The sequence below is a fragment of the Tachyglossus aculeatus genome, chromosome 19 (assembly GCF_015852505.1).
Source record: "Tachyglossus aculeatus isolate mTacAcu1 chromosome 19, mTacAcu1.pri, whole genome shotgun sequence".
Taxonomy (NCBI): Eukaryota; Metazoa; Chordata; class Mammalia; order Monotremata; family Tachyglossidae; genus Tachyglossus; species Tachyglossus aculeatus.
In genome coordinates, this window is record NC_052084.1 from 35,744,792 (window position 1) to 35,762,460 (window position 17,669).

At 41.7% G+C, this 17,669-nt stretch overlaps 1 long non-coding RNA gene and 1 other non-coding gene across 2 annotated transcripts; one reads left to right on the plus strand and one right to left on the minus strand.

Moving 5' to 3' along the window:
- Nucleotides 1-600: 600 nt before the first annotated feature.
- LOC119940586 lies at nt 601-4,811 on the plus strand. The gene is made up of 3 exons (XR_005455025.1): nt 601-675; nt 2,992-3,154; nt 4,663-4,811. It is a non-coding gene; the product is annotated as an uncharacterized LOC119940586 (long non-coding RNA).
- Nucleotides 4,812-8,853: 4,042 nt separating this feature from the next.
- Nucleotides 8,854-8,991, minus strand: LOC119941163. Its single transcript, XR_005455184.1, has one exon. It is a non-coding gene; the product is annotated as a small nucleolar RNA SNORA7 (small nucleolar RNA).
- Between the last annotated feature and the right edge of the window lie 8,678 nt (nt 8,992-17,669).

Below are 17,669 nucleotides of genomic sequence, written 5' to 3' on the forward strand. Positions count from 1 at the left end.
TTCCCCTTACTTTGAGGCAAGAATAATCAGTATTTCAAATGCAAAACAGTAGGGACCTTATTATCTAGGTTCTCTCTGACACTCAACCCTCCCTCTAATCTCCATCCTTAAAATAAGGGAAGAAATGGAAGTTTGAAAAGACATTAAATTGATCCAATCTTGAATCCTTGCTTCGTTGCTTAGGGATATAATTTCTCTAACTGGGGCCACATTGGCCAAGTCAATTGTTTTTTATTTTGGATTTTTGTTTTGTCTTTTTTTTAGGGTACTTGCTAAGTGCTTACTTTGAGCCAAGCACTGTACTAAGTGCTGGTGTAGATACAGTATAGTCGGGTTGGACACAATCTCTGTCCCACCTGGGGCTCATAGTCTAAGTAAAAAGGAGTCGGATTTATTCTCCATTTTGTATTCGAGGAAAATGAGAAACAGAGAAGTAACTTGCCCAAGGTCATCCAGCAGACAAGTGGCAGAGCTGGGATTAGAACCCAGATCCTTCTTACTCCCAGACGCGTGTTCCTTCCACTAGGTCACAATGGTTTTCTTAGCTTCCTACTAAGAAGGAACAATGACCCGGCAGGGAAAGAGTCCTGTGTTTTCTTCCTTCGACTTAGTCACCCTGCCAGCCAAACACCATTTTAGGCTCAAGAGGAATTCAGATAAATCCAGAGACAAGAGGTTTGTGTTGGGTAGCTAGAAGTAGAGATGCTGAAGATCAATAAATGGATGGTATTTACTGAGTGCTTACTATGTGTAGGGCACTATACTTGGGAAAGTACAACAGAATTAGCAGACACGTTCCCTTCCCTAAATGAGTTTACAGCCCGGAGAGGTACAAGCAGATGTAGAAGAAATTATGGATGTTTGATGCAGTAGTTATTGCTTATGACTTTGACTAGCATCTTGGATCAGTTAGAAATGGTGTCATTCATTAATCGTATTTATTGAGCACTTACTGTGTGCAGAGCACTGTCTTTTCTGAGTTTCCACTACTGAAAGGAGTTGAAGGAAAGGTTTGATAGTGCAGTCCCATTCCAACATTTACAACCCTTCTGAGGAAGGACTGGGAATACCTTTTGCTCCCTAAAATGCCTTTCCTCTGTAACCAGAGGGGCCTATTTGGAAGAGGACAGTTCTAGGAATCAGGAGACCTTTGGTTTAAATCCCAGCTCTGCCACTTGTCTGCTGTGTGACCTTGGACAAGTCACTGGGCCTCAGTTTCCTCATCTAATAATAATAATAATGGTGGCATTTATTAAGTGCTTACTATGTGCAAAGCACTGTTCTAAGCACTGGGGAGGTTAGAAGGTGATCAGGTTGTCCCACGGGGGGGCTCACAGTCTTCATCCAAATTTTACAGATGAGGGAACTGAGGCCCAGAGAAGTGAAGTGACTTGCCCAAAGTCACACAGCTGACATTTGGTGGAAGCGGAATTTGAACCCATGACCTATGACTCCAAAGCCCGTGCTCTTTCAACTGAGCCACGCTGCTTCTCATCTGTAAAAATGCATACAAAATAACCGTGTTCCCTCCCCCAAAGATGATAATAAATCCCATGTGAGGCAGGGGTATATCTTCTTGTATCTATTTCTTATATCTTATATCTACTCCTGGGCTTAGTACAGTGCTTGACACACTTTAAGCACTTAAAAAATACCATTATTATAATTGCTGTCATTATTGTTGTTATTATTATTCATTTTGGCTTTCTGATCCATTTATTTGAACCGATGCTAGCACTTAGCAAGTATTCCACAACATGGTGAGTGGATACAGCACAGGCCTGCGAATCAGAAGGTCATGGGTTCTAATTCCAGCTCCTCCACTTGTCCGCTGTGTGACCTTGGGCAAGTCACTTTGCTTCTCTGGACCTCAGTTACCTCATCTGTTAAATGGGGATTGAGACTGTGAGCCCCATGTGGGACAGGGACTGTCACCAAACCAATTTGCTTGTTCCCACCCCAGCGCTTAGAACAGTGCCTGGCACATAGTAAGCACTTAACAAATACCATAATAATAATAATTACTTAATAATCACTTTAGTTCCTTGTGATTTCCCCTCATCTCCTGATCAGAATGCATCAGTGCACTTTCTTCACAGGACTCATAGGATTTGCTAATACATTTCATAGTCAACATTTACCTCTACTAAGACATATTTATTTCCTACCTGACACACTAAATTTATAAATTTCTTTCTGTCTGGTATGAATTGGTTTCTTGCTATATTTTATGCCACCAAATTTAAATCAGTTAAAAATGGAAGTTGAGTGGTCAAAAGCTGATTAACAGAATGGCACATGAGTGTCTGTGTAAGGATTGTGGCTTTTTTTCTTTAATAATGAAACTGACTTTGTCATATGTAACAATAAACTCTTATTACCTTCAGACAAAGTCAACATACCCAAAGGGTAATGAAGATTTGGGAATTAACTGGGGATTAGGTTTTAGCAGACCACCAGTATGGACAATTCAGGACCAAAAAAAATTCAATTTTTCCACTTACTTACTTTTGTTTTTTACCATTTGGGCTCTATATGTTGCCAGCTCGTACTTCCCAAGTGCTTAGTACAGTGCTCTGCACACAGTAAGCGCTCAATAAATACGACTGAATGAATGAATGAATTTGGGCTGCACTTCTAGTCTTTTCCGCACTATATATTTGGCAATTTGTGAATGTCTGTCTTTCCATTACATCATAAGCTACTTGAGCAAAGATCACAGGTTTTATCCATTTTATATTTTCCCTTGCACCTCATACAGTACTCTGGATTCTTTAGGATGCTAAATGGTTGTTGATAATGATGATGATAATGATAATGGTAATAATAATGAAGAAAAACGGCTCAGATTGGCTAACCAATCGAATTGCCAACCTTCCACTTCCCATTACGTTCTGTGTTGACCCACTCATGCTTTGAGAAATGCAGATCGTTGCTTTGAACTCTCTTGTAGCCTAGCTACGAAATCAGACTCTGCTGGGTTCTGTGCAGGTTCTCCAGGAAGATTGGGATCCCAGGGGTTGAACTGAAAATGGTGAAAGTCACTACAACTGAAAAACGCATCAGGGCAGCAAAGAACCATCTTCCCAAACAAACCACATGGAATAAAGTGTCACTCACCAATAGGTCTTTACACTCAGGACTGCACATACGGGTAAGATTTCTCTGTCTGTATTTGTCGTCTTCTCATGAAAAGGGCAAGGATGTGGGAGCAGAGGGGAAGAAAGCGTATAAAATGAGTGTGTGTGTGTGTGTTCATGTGTTTTTGTGAGTGTGTGTATGTGAGCGAGAATATATCTACATCTATATATGAGTTTGGGCATATGTTCCTAAGTACAGAGTGTTCAATAATAATTTCCTCTCCTAATAACCTCAGCAGTGTGGCAGAAACACTCAAGCCAAGGAATTGAATGGTTTCAGGCAAATTATTTTTATTATTTTTGGAATGATGGGTCAAAGTGAAAATGTAAACAGAGATAAGTCAGGCTTCCAGGATCAGAAGCACAGGAAAAAACAGAGTGAGAGTCAAGGAACAGAGAAGCCATTTGCTGTGAAGAAAGTGAATGTTATCAATGAATAAAGCACTGTAGCCTCCCTAGAGCACTTCGGTTTCACCTGAACTGTCAATCTGGCCAGATTCCCGAGGCAACTGAATTCCACTCACATAATTTCCCAGTCTGATAATCTGGAGGGCTCTGTGAATTTTGGATCAATTCTGAAGGACCTCAGCCCATTTGCAATATTGGTCGAAGAGAAGACACTTTGAGATCTTCAACCCTTCGGAAATGAAGCGACATGGCCTAGCGGAAAGAGCATGTACCCATTTTAGACTGTGAGCCCACTGTTGGGTAGGGACTGTCTCTATATGTTGCCAATTTGTACTTCCCAAGCGCTGAGTACAGTGCTCTGCACATAGTAAGCGCTCAATAAATACGATTGATGATGATGATGATGGGAGTCAGATGACCTGGATTCTAATCCTGGCGCTGCCATTTTTCTGCTGTGTGACCTTGGGCAAGTCACCTCATTTCTCAGTGCCTCAATTACCTCATCTGTAAAATGGGGATTAAGACTGTGAGCTCCATGTGGGACAGAGACTGTGTCTAACCAGATTATCTTGTATCTATCTCTGTGTTTAGTATAGTGCCTGGCACATAGTAAGCACTTAACAAATACTATTTAAAAAAGGTGAAAAACCACACGGATGTCGGTGAGAATGATCATTTGAAAGAAGAAACAATATCCATGGAAGAAAGGATAATGTCTCTCCCTTTAAAGGATTTAAGAGCCATTTTACAATCATGTCCATGAATCTCCATGGAGAGATTTCTCCAAGGGAAATGGATTGAATGATTTTCTTCCAGAAAACTCAGAGAAGATATGCAGTTCTTAAACTCCCCCAGTCTGTCCAAAGAGCAGGGTAAGCGTTACTTGCTGGCATTATCTTAACCTGAGAGACAAAGAGGAAATATTCCAACAGCTTTTTTGCTGCTCTCTGAACTGTGTTCATCTAATTCAATTCTATCCTTTTGGTTAAAGGTCATATAAAATTTTAAGACATTTTCATAGCAGGAAAAGGTCTTCCGGTTCAACAAATCTAGCTTGGTTTGGGCTTTGCTTTGCTCTCACCTTCTTATATTTTACATTTTCTCTCTCTTTCAGTTCCAGAAGATATCTCCCACTGCATTATTGATCTGAAAATACAGCACTTCTACCATATAGACCATAACTATACAGGTCATAACCAATTTCTCCCTAATCACCATTTCCAAGCAACACAGAAGCCTTCTATCTGTAAATGTGGTTCTAAAAATAGCCTTGCTTAATGAAACATTTTGTTAATTAATTAATTAATGGTGGTATTTGTTAAGCGGTTACTATGTGCGCAGCCATGTTCTAAGCACTGGGGTTGCTACAAGGTAATCAGTTTGTCCCAAGTGGGGCTCACAGCCTTAATCCCCATTTTACAGATGAGGTAACTGAGGCACAGAGAAGTTAAATGACTTGCCCAAAATCACACAGCTGGTAAGTGGCGGAGCGGAATTAGAACCCATGACCTCTGACTCCCAAGCCTGGGCTCTTACCACTAAGCCAAACTGGTTCCTTGTTCTGTTCTTAATAATAAGCAAATCAAACTGTTTTTCCTTTAGATGGTTTGATTCAAGGTAGTATCACAACCTGAGTAGTACTGAATCTACAGGCCTAGAGGACAGAGGTCCTGGGTTCTAATTCCGACCTCATCACTTGCCAGCTATGGGACCTTGGGCAAGTCATTTAACTTCTCTGTGCCTCAGTTTCCACATCTGCAAAATGAAGATTCAATAACTTTTCTCCCTCTTAAGCTTTGATCCCCGTGTGGGATAGGGATTGTGTCCACCCTGATTATCTTATATCTACCTCAGAGTTTAGTAATTTGGCACATAGTATTTAAAAAAACACCGTCGCTATCACTATCCTGAAAATTGACCAGAGCTCTAGATTTAGGATCCAAACTAGGATCCAGTTCAGCACTCCACAATGCACAACTCTTCTGACCTGCTTCCTTTCCCTTCTTTCTCTAGCTTTTTCCCTTCATTTTTTGCCAACTCACCCTATTTATTATAGTGGTATTGTCATTGAAAAGTTATACCAAGGAACTTGTATGAAACTTTTCATTACTTCAAAACTACACTGTTCTTCCCAAAAGATCATTTTTACCTTTGAAGCCCCATTCTGTGGTCTCTGCAAATGTACAAAACAGCATAACAATGGAAAGCTCCAAAATATATCTTCTCCACTTAAAAAAAAAAAAAACTTGAAAAACCTTTCCACATCTCGAGGTGTCCTTTTCCTGGTTCCCATCTGATTTCACATCCTTTCCATTTGAAGTCTTCAAAGTCCACTGGTATTTTTCCATGGTGTCAGTCAGGCATATGGCCGTAGTGAATTCCTCCCGACACAAGGCTCCCTTGCATGGTTTATTATCAGAAACGAAGGCTCGGAAATAAAGGTTCTCTTTAGATAGGCTGAAACAATCAAGTTAATGAACTATAAATAGAGTTCATTTTCACATTTGCTGAAAAACCAGTGGGCACATCCAATGTAAAGCACCCACTGTTCAAATATCCTGCTCTCTCGGGCTCTGCATATCACTTTCCAATTAATGTCATCCACACCCATTATACATAACCTAATCAAGGGAAAGAGTTTCATCTCCTACTTCAGAGGCTCTGACCTGAATGGCAAAATTCCCAATACACTGGACAAACTATAATAGTGGAAAAAAATCTGGTCTTAACTTCATGTCCGTGTTCAGGTCTAGTCAATGTTAGGTAGTAGACTGATTATCAGATGAAAATCAGAAATGCCAGATACACTCACTTCACCATTACTTCAAGGATGGAAACCCACCACCTATAAATGGCCCATTAACAAAATAATGAATTGTGTAAAGGGGTAATGAGTGGATTCCTGATATGGGTTCTATTCGTCAACACCTCGGAGCTTTTCTATAATCTGCTAGAAAGATTTTATTTTCTTGGTCCCATTTTAACTATTTCAAAGCCATGTCATAAATGGTGATAAATTAGATATTGAAATTTCATCTCTGCAAAGGGGCGTCCAGGGTATGTGAGTAACATCAGTGGGCTTCCCTACCAAATAATGGCATGAACCAGATCTGTGTTTATATTTCATATATCTTGAATTTCCCCCTATTTCCACTGACCTGGCCCAGACTAGGGGCTACTTTTGTTAAGTGTGATTCCCCTGTCAATGGCTCTTTGGTGAACCATGAGACCTCGTTCTATTTCATCATCAGTGGTATTTATTGCATGTGTGTAGAGCACTGTACCAAGTGCTTGGGAGAGTACAGTACAACAGAGTTAGCAGACACGTTTCCTGAACATAATGAGCATTTTGACGTTTTACAGCTCAGGAATATCACTCAGCCTCTCTTACAGACATCCCTCCACCTCAACCTGAAGGGAAAAGATTTGTGAGCATGTGTCTGTGTACACAAACATGGTTGTGTGGGTATACAAAATGTACAACAAAGCCATCTGCTATGAAATTGAGGGCAGTAAACATTTTAACTCTATAGCGAAGGTATTTGTTATTACATTGTTCAACTTGCTCTAGTGATCTAAAATTCAAGTGAGCATAACCTACCTATAAAGATTAAAAATGGTGATTTGGGAGATACTGTTGAAAAGGAAAAGGGCAGAATCGTTATTAAAAGTTGCACAGATAACAATTTAGTAATGTAGTCCTGAAATGTGAATGCCTAATTGGGTAAGTAATGTCACAGTCTTACTAAATGAGGGTGGGATAACTTTTAATAACCAAATATTCTGATTATGCACATCGAGTCTCTATTGAAAATGTGCAAATTAAAGCAATTATTCCAACAGTGAGTATGAAATAAAGACCAAGGCGCTACTGGTCACAATTCCAAAAATGAGGTTTTGGTAACAGATTGGGTGTCTTAATAGTAGATCAGCTGTGAAAGAAGGTACCCAGACCCTCTCTGACCGCAGGGGCATCTTCCAAAGAATGTGGCTTTTAAGAATGACATCCTACCTCATTGGTGTTGGGATAACATTGTGGTAATGATGATGATGGTGATAAAAAATGGTATTTGTTAAGCATTTACTTTATACTAAACACTGTAGTAAGCATTAGGATAGATTCAAGACAGTCAGGTCCCACATAGGGCTCCTAGATGTAAGTTTACTTGTTTTGTTGTCTGTCTCCCCACTTCTGAGCCTGTTGTGGGCAGGGGTTGTCTCTATTTGTTGCTGACTTATAAACCCCAAGCTCTTAGTACAGTGTTCTGCACATAGTAAGTGCTCAGTAAATATGATTGAAGGAATGAATGAATGAAGTAAAAGGGAGAACAGACAGTGAATCCCCGTTTTGCAGATAAGGGAACTGAGGCAGACTGAAGTTAAGTGACTTGCCCAAGGTCCCACAGCAGGGAAGGGGTGGAGCCAGAATTAGGACCCAGGTCCTCTGACTCCAAAAACCCAACAGAAGCAGGACACGCAAGAAGCAGCTTACATCCTAAAATGATGTAAATAATGGCATGTATCAAGCACTTACTGAATACAGAGCACTACATGAAGCACTGGGAAAGAATCCAACAGTGGGAATTAGACGTGGACTCTGTCCCTTGGGATGCTCACAATCTGTCCCCTACTAAGAAAGTAAGCCCCATGTGGGGCAGGGACTATGCCCTAGCTGATGTGCTTACATCTACCCCAGAGCTTAGAACAGTGTTTGATACAGAGTAAGAACTTAGCAAATACAAAAATAACAATAGTAATAATAATAAGGGAGAGGTGATTGGGAGCAGGTGCATCAGTACTTGTCTTATGCTGTCGAGTCATTTCCGACCTATAGTGACACCATAGACACATCTCTTCCAGAACGCCCCACATCCCTCCACAGTCATTCTGCTAGTGGAGAAGCAGCGTGGCTCAGTGGAAAGAGCATGGGCTTTGGAGTCAGAGGTCATGGGCTCAAATCCCGGCTCCGCCAATTGTCGGCTGCGTGACTTTGGGCAAGTCACTTAACTTCTCTGGGCCTCAGTTACCTCATCTGTAAAAATGGGGATTAAGACTGTGAGCCCCCTGTGGGACAATCTGATTCCCTTGTAACCTTCCCAGCGCTTAGAACAGTGCTTTGCACATAGTAAGCAGTTAATAAATGCCATTATTATTATTATCATTATTATTATTATTGGTGTAACCACAGAGTTTTCTTGTTAAAAGTATGGAAGTGGTTTACCATTGCCGCCTTCCGTGCAGTAAACTTGAGTCTCCACCCTCGAATCTCTCCCATGCTGCTGCTGCCCAGCACAGGTGAGTTTTGACTTGTAGCAGATTGCCTTCCACTCGCTAGCCACTGCCCAGGCTAGGAATGGAATGGGCACGCATCTGCTTGACTCTCCCTCCCGTAGTCAAGACCGGTAGAGTACTGGAAACTCTCCAGGTGCGACCCTGAGAGGGGACATCAGAAGTAAAGCATCATAAAATACAAAGACAAATGCACACAATAAAAATGAAAATCATTGGGAAGCTGTGGCTAGAGGAGTATAATTCGAGGCACCTCGTGATCCAGAGTCCAAGGCTAACCTGCAGGCTCTATGACCACTAAATCTGGGACATTACTCTGATCCGAAAATGTGACCAACATGGACCCCTTCCATGGAAATGCAAAGGGGAACCTGCTCCAGAGGTACTTGATCTCTTACCCTCATTTCCATTTGTGAGTGATCAGGAAATCATGTTGCATGTGAACTTTGAACCCCTCCTCTTGAAAGTGCTACATAAATTAAGAGAAGTAAACCTGGGACAGGTTTACATCCTAATGCGACTGTCCAAGTGAGACAGAAGAAGGAATCCCTGAGGAAGTAAGAGAAGCTGAATGATTTTAAAGTGGAATATAGATGCTGATTGATTTCCATTAAGCACCTTTTTCACATTTCATTCTTTCTTTTCTGCTCTCCAGTCAGTCAGTCATTCAATAATATTTACTGAGTGCTTCCTGTGTGTGGAGCACTGTACTGAGCACTTGGGAGAGTACTATACAACAATGTAACCAGCACATTCCCTCCCAAAATGAGTTTACAGTCTGCGGGGGGCGGGGGGCAGCGGGGGAGAGACAGACATTAATATAAAAAAATAAATTACAGATATGAACAGATATTTTCCACTGGGGTGAATCACTCATGTCAACTCTAGATGCAGAATAAGAAAAATCTCTCACTTCAACAGAAATGCTTACAGTTTTTGCAATCAATTTGATCAACTGAGTGCTTACTGATTATAGAGTATTGTACTAAGCGCTTGGAAAATGTACAACACAGGAGAGTTGGCAGACGATCTCTACCAACAAGGAGCTTACACGGTCTAATGTACAGCTTTCCACAGGAGACAACTGCTCCAATAAAACAATTAAATGGTAAAATGATCCTGTATTCAGCTTAGGTGCTGTGAGTTTTATTTTGCTCCTCTTAGTCATCCTCTCTGTCCAGGAATTTTATAGAGTGTGGAGGCCACAGACAAAAACAAATGTGAGATCAATGGCAAGAGGCAAGCATGCTAACCTGCTGCGTGTCTTTGGGCAAATTGCTTAACCTTACCTGTGCTTCGGTTTCCTCATCAGAAGAATGGGTATGAAATGCAAAACATCTTATTGACCATCAGAACGAAATGCTCTACCATTTGTGCTTTCTGAGGCACTTGAGAAACTCGACCACACTCAATAGCTTTGAAACAATTTCAATTTGAATGTAGCTACATCCTCCCAAATGTTTTTCTCCAATTTTTATTGTGCTCTTTTAATCTTAACAGTGTAGTATTCCTTTGTTCACTTAAACCTTTAGTAAAATGTGCATGCAACTGAAGTCATCTCTTTCATCAACAACAAAGAAATTTAGGCGTGCCAGTGTGTTTTGCGTTTGCCTATTTACCAGATGTCCTAGTTCGATTTCTTTGCTCTCTGAGCCAAGCAAAGAGGAAACACAGCCTGGTCCGTTAGTTTGCTTATGGACTAATTGGTCCTGAGAAGATTTTGTGCTAATTGATTTACAATTCTGGTTTCATCAAAATTGGCAATATAGGAGCTGAATAATCGTTTAAAGTTTTGATGTCTAGAATGCCAATGAAAGAGAATGTAGTTTCTTCATATTTTGTAACACCCCGAGCTAACTGAGTTTCCAGTGCACGTGGAAAAGAAAAATGGAATTCAATTCTATTCACTGCAGCAAATTGTTATGGAAATTTGCTCTCTCCTGGTTTGGGAGAATAGTTGCCAGCACACAGAAATAATCAGCGAGTCAAACATATTGCCACAACCAATGCAAAATTTGCTTTTTTAGATATGAAGCCTCCTATTCTCATCTAGTCTTGAAACAAGTACACTTTTCATCCGAAGTTCAATAATCAGGCTCCTGCTGATTTCTGAGCTGCAAGACTTGCCCCTATGTAATCAATCAATCATATTTATTGAGCGCTTACTGTGTGCAGAGCACTGTACTAAGCGCTGCAGTGGGGAAGGATCACTCAAGTAATGAACAGTACTTGCTGAGCACTTACTGTGAGGACTGTTCTGGGTGCCGAGTGCTTTCTGGGTGCTGACTGTAGGCAGAATGCTGTTAACTCATTGTGGGCAGGGAATGTCTACTTTCTGTTATATTGTATTCTCCCTTGCACTAAATACAGTGCTTTGCACACAGTAAGCACTCAATAAATACGACTGAATGAATGAGTGAATGGGTGTCTACTAGGTGCACTAGGTAGAGCAGAAAAGGCCCATCCCTTGCCCTGAAGAAGCTTACCTTTGAAGGCAACAGAGGGGCCTCGTCTGAGTCAAGGAGCTCCCAGAGCACCGGCTTTGGTCCTCCCTTCTTGTGCAGGATGCCGGTGTAGTCGGAGGGGATGGTCAGAAAAGCTCCAGAAGTCCGATCAGAGTTCGAAGCCTCCCCTGGATCCCGGGATATTTTTGAAGGAGCAAATTCACGGTGCGGACAGAAAGCCAGGTCATGCTTCCTCAGAAATCAGTCTAGTCAAACGGGATCTGTGCTGCAAGCCCTGATGTGTGTGTGTGTCCGTGTGTGTGTGTGTGTGTGTGTGAGAGAGAGAGAGAGAGAGAGAGAGAGAGAGAGAGAGAAAGAGAGAAAGAGAGAAAGAGAGAGAGAGAATGAAATGCAGTCTGAGAAGTAGCATGACCTAGTGGAAAGAGCACAATCTTGGGAGTCAGAGGACCTGGGTTCTAATCCCTTTTCTGCCACATGCCTGCTGGGTGACCTTGGACAAATCACTTAAATTCTCTGTGCCTCAATCTCCTCAACTGTAAAAAATTTTTTACAGTTTTTTTTATGGTATTTGTTAAGCGTTTACTTGGTGCCAGGTACTCTAATGAGCACTGGGGTAGATAAATAATAATAATGGTGGTATTTGTTAAGTGCTTACTATGTGCAGAGCACTGTTCTAAGCACTGGGGGGGATACAAGGTGATCAGGTTGTCCCACGTGGGGCTCACAGTCTTAATCCCCATTTTACAGATGAGGTAACTGAAGCACAGAAAAGTTAAGTGGCTTGCCCTAGGTCACACAGCTGACAAATGGCAGAGCCGGGATTCAAACCCATGACCTCTGATTCCCAAGCCCATGCTCTTTCCACTGAGCCATGCTGCTTCCCCTAAAATAAAAGGTTGGACACAGTTCATAAACTATGTGGGGATCACAGTCTTAATCCCCATTTTAAGAAGTGAAATGACTTACGCAGGGTCACACAGCAGGGATTAGAACCCAGGCCCTTCTGACTCCCAAACCCATGCTCTAACCACTAGACCATGCTGCTTCGCAAAATGTTCGTGTTCTACTCCTACTTCGACTGTGAGTCCCTACAGGACAGGTACTGTGTCTAACCTGATTATCTTGTAACTACTCCAGAGTTTAGAACAGTGTTTGACACATAATAAACGCTTAACAAATACCATTTTTAAAAATATGCAGCACCGTCCCGTTTGGATGTCTTTCTAAAGACATGTTTTATTTCTAGTTTGCTTTCACCTCCACCACCCAAATATTGGCTGGTACCATTGCAGACAGAATACCTGGCCAAGTGGCTGATTGGTCTGTCCCAGAGTGGCACTGCAGATGGTCTTGTGTTATGATCTGATGCTCTTTCCGTTTAATTAACAAAACAGGAAAGTGAACACCAACCAATGTCTTTTCCTCCAAGGGATATTATGAGGATACATGGTATGCAGTCATATAGTCAGGTAGTAAGTATGAGCAGAAGGGTATGTGTGTACACATATATATGTGTATAGATATGTATATCTATACACATATATGTACATGAGTGTGTGTGTATGTGTGTGTGAGTGTGTATAGTAACAATGGTGTTGCTGTGCTCTCCTTAAAGAGAGCACCTATACAGTTCATCAGGGAAAGCCACATATACCAAGGGAGAGGCAACCCCGATGTTGATAGAAAGAGCTTTCACTGGACTTTGCATTTCCAAGTGTTTCTTTAACCCAACACGAGCAGAGAGCTTGACCAAGCCAAAGCATGCAATCAAAAAATTGAGAAGCAAAGAGTTGGGTCATTTGGTACAGCCCGCAGGAAGATGATTGTAATTCATTCTCCCACACATTCTGGAGCAAAGCAAAAAGCCACAATCCCCATCTGTTCCATTGGACAGACATGAGGCTCTATCCCTGCTCTGGTCGTATCAATGCCCACTGAGCAATAAAATGACCACAGCACCAAATACGGCACAGGCTATTTTGGGGTGCGAAGCTGGGATGATAATCACTGCGTTGCAGATGTGATCTTTGTAGCAGTTCCACTTCAGGGCTGTGACCCTCTAGAACACAGTCTTGTGTGGTGGTTGCTATCTAGTCTTAAACGGCTCCCTGAAGTCCAGAAGAGACGTCCATATTTCTATTTTTATGCATCCCGCTGTTTGGCACTTAAAGAGGTTATTCTTCGTTCAAAGCAGTAGCAGCATTTGCCGCTATTGAGCACATAAGCAATTGTACCCAAGGGTTAGAACGGCAGCCAGTCCATTGGCGGCCTGGGTTAATGGAGCTGACTTGGAATAACGGCAGAGCTTTTGATTTCTAGATGACCAAGGCGGCTTTCCAATTCATCAGTGACAAGCACAATTCAGGGCAGCGGTCACAGCGAGCCCATCTGGGAGACCAGCTAATAGCTCTAACGGTGGGGCCTGGGGTGTCTCGCTAAGATTTAGGTCCATGTGGAGGAGCCTGTTTCTTCTGGCTTGGGCTCACAAGCGGGGCTATTGTATTAAGAGTTGGATTTTATTAAGGGCCTGTCCACTTGTTTTGTTTTGTTGTCTGTATCCCCCCTTCTGACTGTGAGCCCGTTGGGTAGGGATTGTCTCTATTTGTGGCCAAATTGTAATTTCCACATGCTTAGTACAGTGCTCTGCGCTCAGTAAGCACTCAATAAATACGATTGAATGAATTGAACGAATGAATGGACAACAGCGACGGTGACAGATATATTCTTCACTTTTCACAGCTGGATGATAGAATCAATAAGATTTCACTCTCTGAGCTGTGCTTAGACTGAAGTCCAGCACAATGAACCGAGCGGAACTGAAGACCAATTTGTTTCAGTGTAATGGTGTACCAATTGAAATTTCCAGAGAGAATGAATCTGTTTGATGTTAATTGCATTGTGAAAAAAAGGCCTCATTTAAAGAAGATTTTTCTGAACTTAAGGCACTCTTACAAGAAGCTATAAGAAAATTTGATGTGGAAAATGTTGCAATGCATACTTTGTTTGTAAAGGGCAAGCTCTACTGGAATAACCTGACAGGAATTATAACTCTTTTGGTCTTTAAACGCTTCTACTACCTGTCTATTTTTTTTTTTTTTGGTCAGTTTGTCCTCTCTTTTAGATTGTAAGGTCCTGGAGAGCAGCCCAGATCATAGATCATTGTCCTAAAAAACCCTTCAGTCCCTGTTCTTTCACACCTCAAAAACCTCCAATGGTTGACCATCCACCTCCACATCAAGCAGAAACTCCTTACCACTTGCTTTAAAGCACGCAATCACTTTCCCCCCTCCTATCCTACCTCACTGATTTCCCGCTGCAACCCAGCCCACACACTTTGTTCCTCTCACTTCAACTTACTGTACCTCAAATTTGGCCATCTCACTGCTGACCACTCACCCACATCCCATCCCTGACCTGAAACTCCTTCCCCTTTCATATTCAACAGGCCATCACTCTCCTCAAACTCAAAACCTTATCATATGACCTAAAAGAAGCTCCCCCAACTAGGTCTTCATTTCCCCAACTCCCGATCCCTTCTGCATTATCTATGCACTTAGATCTGTTCTCCTGGGACATTTGGTATTCACCCCACTCTCAGCCCTTCAGCACTTATGCTCCAAATTTGTTTTAATGTCTGTCTCCCCCTCTAGTTCGTAAACTCCTTGTGGGCAAGGAACATGGACTCTCCCATGCACACAGTATTAAAGATTGAATGATTGTTTCTGTGTTCTCCCAAGACCTCCGCACAATTCGTCGCTCTCGGGAGGTGTTCAGCAAATACCACTGGTGGTGAAATACTGAAATTTTCCCCTGTATGCTTCTCTTCTGGCAATCTTATTGCTGCAGTTAATAAACGAGCAATACAGTAAAGATGATTCCAGAAACACAAATAAATTGAGATCGAGCTTGTAATTACCAGGGCTGCAATTCTCATTTATGCCCTGAGACCTCAGATAGCCTTGATTGATGACCGGTGGGCAAAGAGCATCTGCCAAAGATCAGTGAGCTCTAGTTCTAATTTTTACTGAAATGTGCTAATTGCCTATCTCTGGATGTGTTGGGCAACATGGGCTGAATAGATTTCATTTTCCAAACTCCTGAAAAAGATCTCCAAGCCCTTCTTAAACTGTCACATTTACTTTCATCAAACCCATCACTTAACGCAGACATTAGATGTTGGTCTATGGTCAGATCATCATTCCACACTTACTTAGAACTCCTCTGGGCTCTGTGGTAGTGTATTATTGGGGAAAAGCATTCATTTCAAGAATCCATTTAGAAAACTCAGTTGAGATTCCTATGGGGGTGAAAGAATCTGAGCCGTGAAAAGCTCAGGCCAAGATATTAGAGAGTTAGAGGTGAGAGAGTCTGAGTTCCTCAGACTGAACACCACTGATGGATTGATTGTACAAAAGCCCATTACCATGTCCCACTGATGCTAAAATATAAGTTCCTTGTGGACAGAGATTGTGTCTACAAGCTGTATAGACTCTCCCAGGAGCTGCTACAATGCTCTGCGCAAAGTAATTATTATTATTATTATTATAATCAAGTGATGTCAAGTCATTTCCGATTCACAGTGACTCTATGGATATATTGTCACCAGAACGTACTGTCTTCTGCTATATTCCGTAACCTTGCTAATGGTTCTGCCGTTATTATTGTTATGCTTTCTAACCATGTAGCTGCTGGTATGCCTCTTCCACATTTTCCCAGGACTTTTCCTAGCATCAGTGTCTTCTCCAGAGAATGAATCCTCCTGATGATGTGTCCAAATTATGCTCATCTATGTTGAGTCATTTGGTCTTCCAAAGACCACTTTGGCTTAATTTGCTCCAAAAACCCATTAGTTTGTTTTTCAGGCAGTCCACAGTATTCACAAAAAGCCTTCTCCAGCACCACGTTTCAAAAGAATCAGTGCTTTCTCTATCCTGTTTTTTCACTGCCCAGCTTTCGGATTCATACATTGTCACTGGTAACACCATAGAATTGACAGTTTGTATTTCTGTGGCAATTGCCAAGCTCTTCATAGCAAATCTGCACTAAGTAAGCACTCAATAAATACCACTGTTCAATTGACAGGTCTATATCACCCAAATCCTAAAATTTGCCAATGCAAAAACTGAGCCCTTAGCCTGCACCATCCAGATTAACAGCCTGCCCTGATGATTGTACTGCTCAACTCCAACTCAAGGTGTGTGGGGATTCAGGGTTCCTTAAAAACTTCACTGGGGTATTTTGCAGGGTTGGTGTCTATCTGTTCCTAAATGTGTGCCATTTTATTTCAGTTGCGTGTGCGACGCATGGCATTGTGGACAGAGCACGGGACTGAGAGTCAGAAGGTTATGGGTTCTAATCCCAGCTCCACCACTTGTCTGCTGTGTGACCTTGGGCAGGTCACTTCACTTCTCTGGGCCTCAGTTATCTCATCTGTAAAATGGGGATTAAAACTGTGAGCCCCAAGAGGGACAACCTGACTACCTTGTATCTACCCCAGTGCTTAGAACAGTGCTTGGCACATAAGTGCTTAACAAATACTATTACTGTTATTATCATTATTAAAAATTACAATCCTAATTTTTTCCTTTAAAATCAAACTCATGACTTAACTCTAAATGTTTGCAGAAAATGAAGAAACAGAGGGTGACTCAAGTTGGCCTTTTCTGTAGAACATCAGGCAATAAGTACAATTAATTGATTGATTGATTGATCAGTCACCTTCACTCTCTAAATTTCAGTGGAAAGCATAGAAACTTCCACACACTTGATTTTTTAATGACATTTAAGTGGTTACTACGTCCCAGGAACTGTAGTAAGCTTTGAGACAGTTACAAGCTAACCAACATGGGATCCCCCTCTCCATCCCCCTCATCTTACCTCCTTCCCTTCCCCACAGCACCTGTATATATGTTTGTACATATTTATTACTCTATTTATTTACTTATTTATTTTACTTGTACATATCAATTCTATTTATTTTATTTTGTTAGTATGATTGGTTTTGTTCTCTGTCTCCCCCTTTTAGACTGTGAGCCCACTGTTGGGAAGGGACTGTCTCTATATGTTGCCAACTTGTACTTCCCAAGCGCTTAGTACAGTGCTCTGCACACAGTAAGCACTCAATAAATAGTATTGATTGATTGATTGATTGATTAGTTCCCATTTTACAGATGAGGTAACAGGCCCAGAGAAGTGAAGTAACTTGCCCAAGGTCACACAGCAGACAAGTAGCATAGGTGGGTCTAGAGCCCAAGTCCTTCAGACTCCAGGGCCCATGCCCTATCCACTAGGTTATACTTGCTTCTCTAAAAGTCATATGCTAAAAGAGACTAATACAGTTTGGGTGACAAGGATTCTTACTTTGATT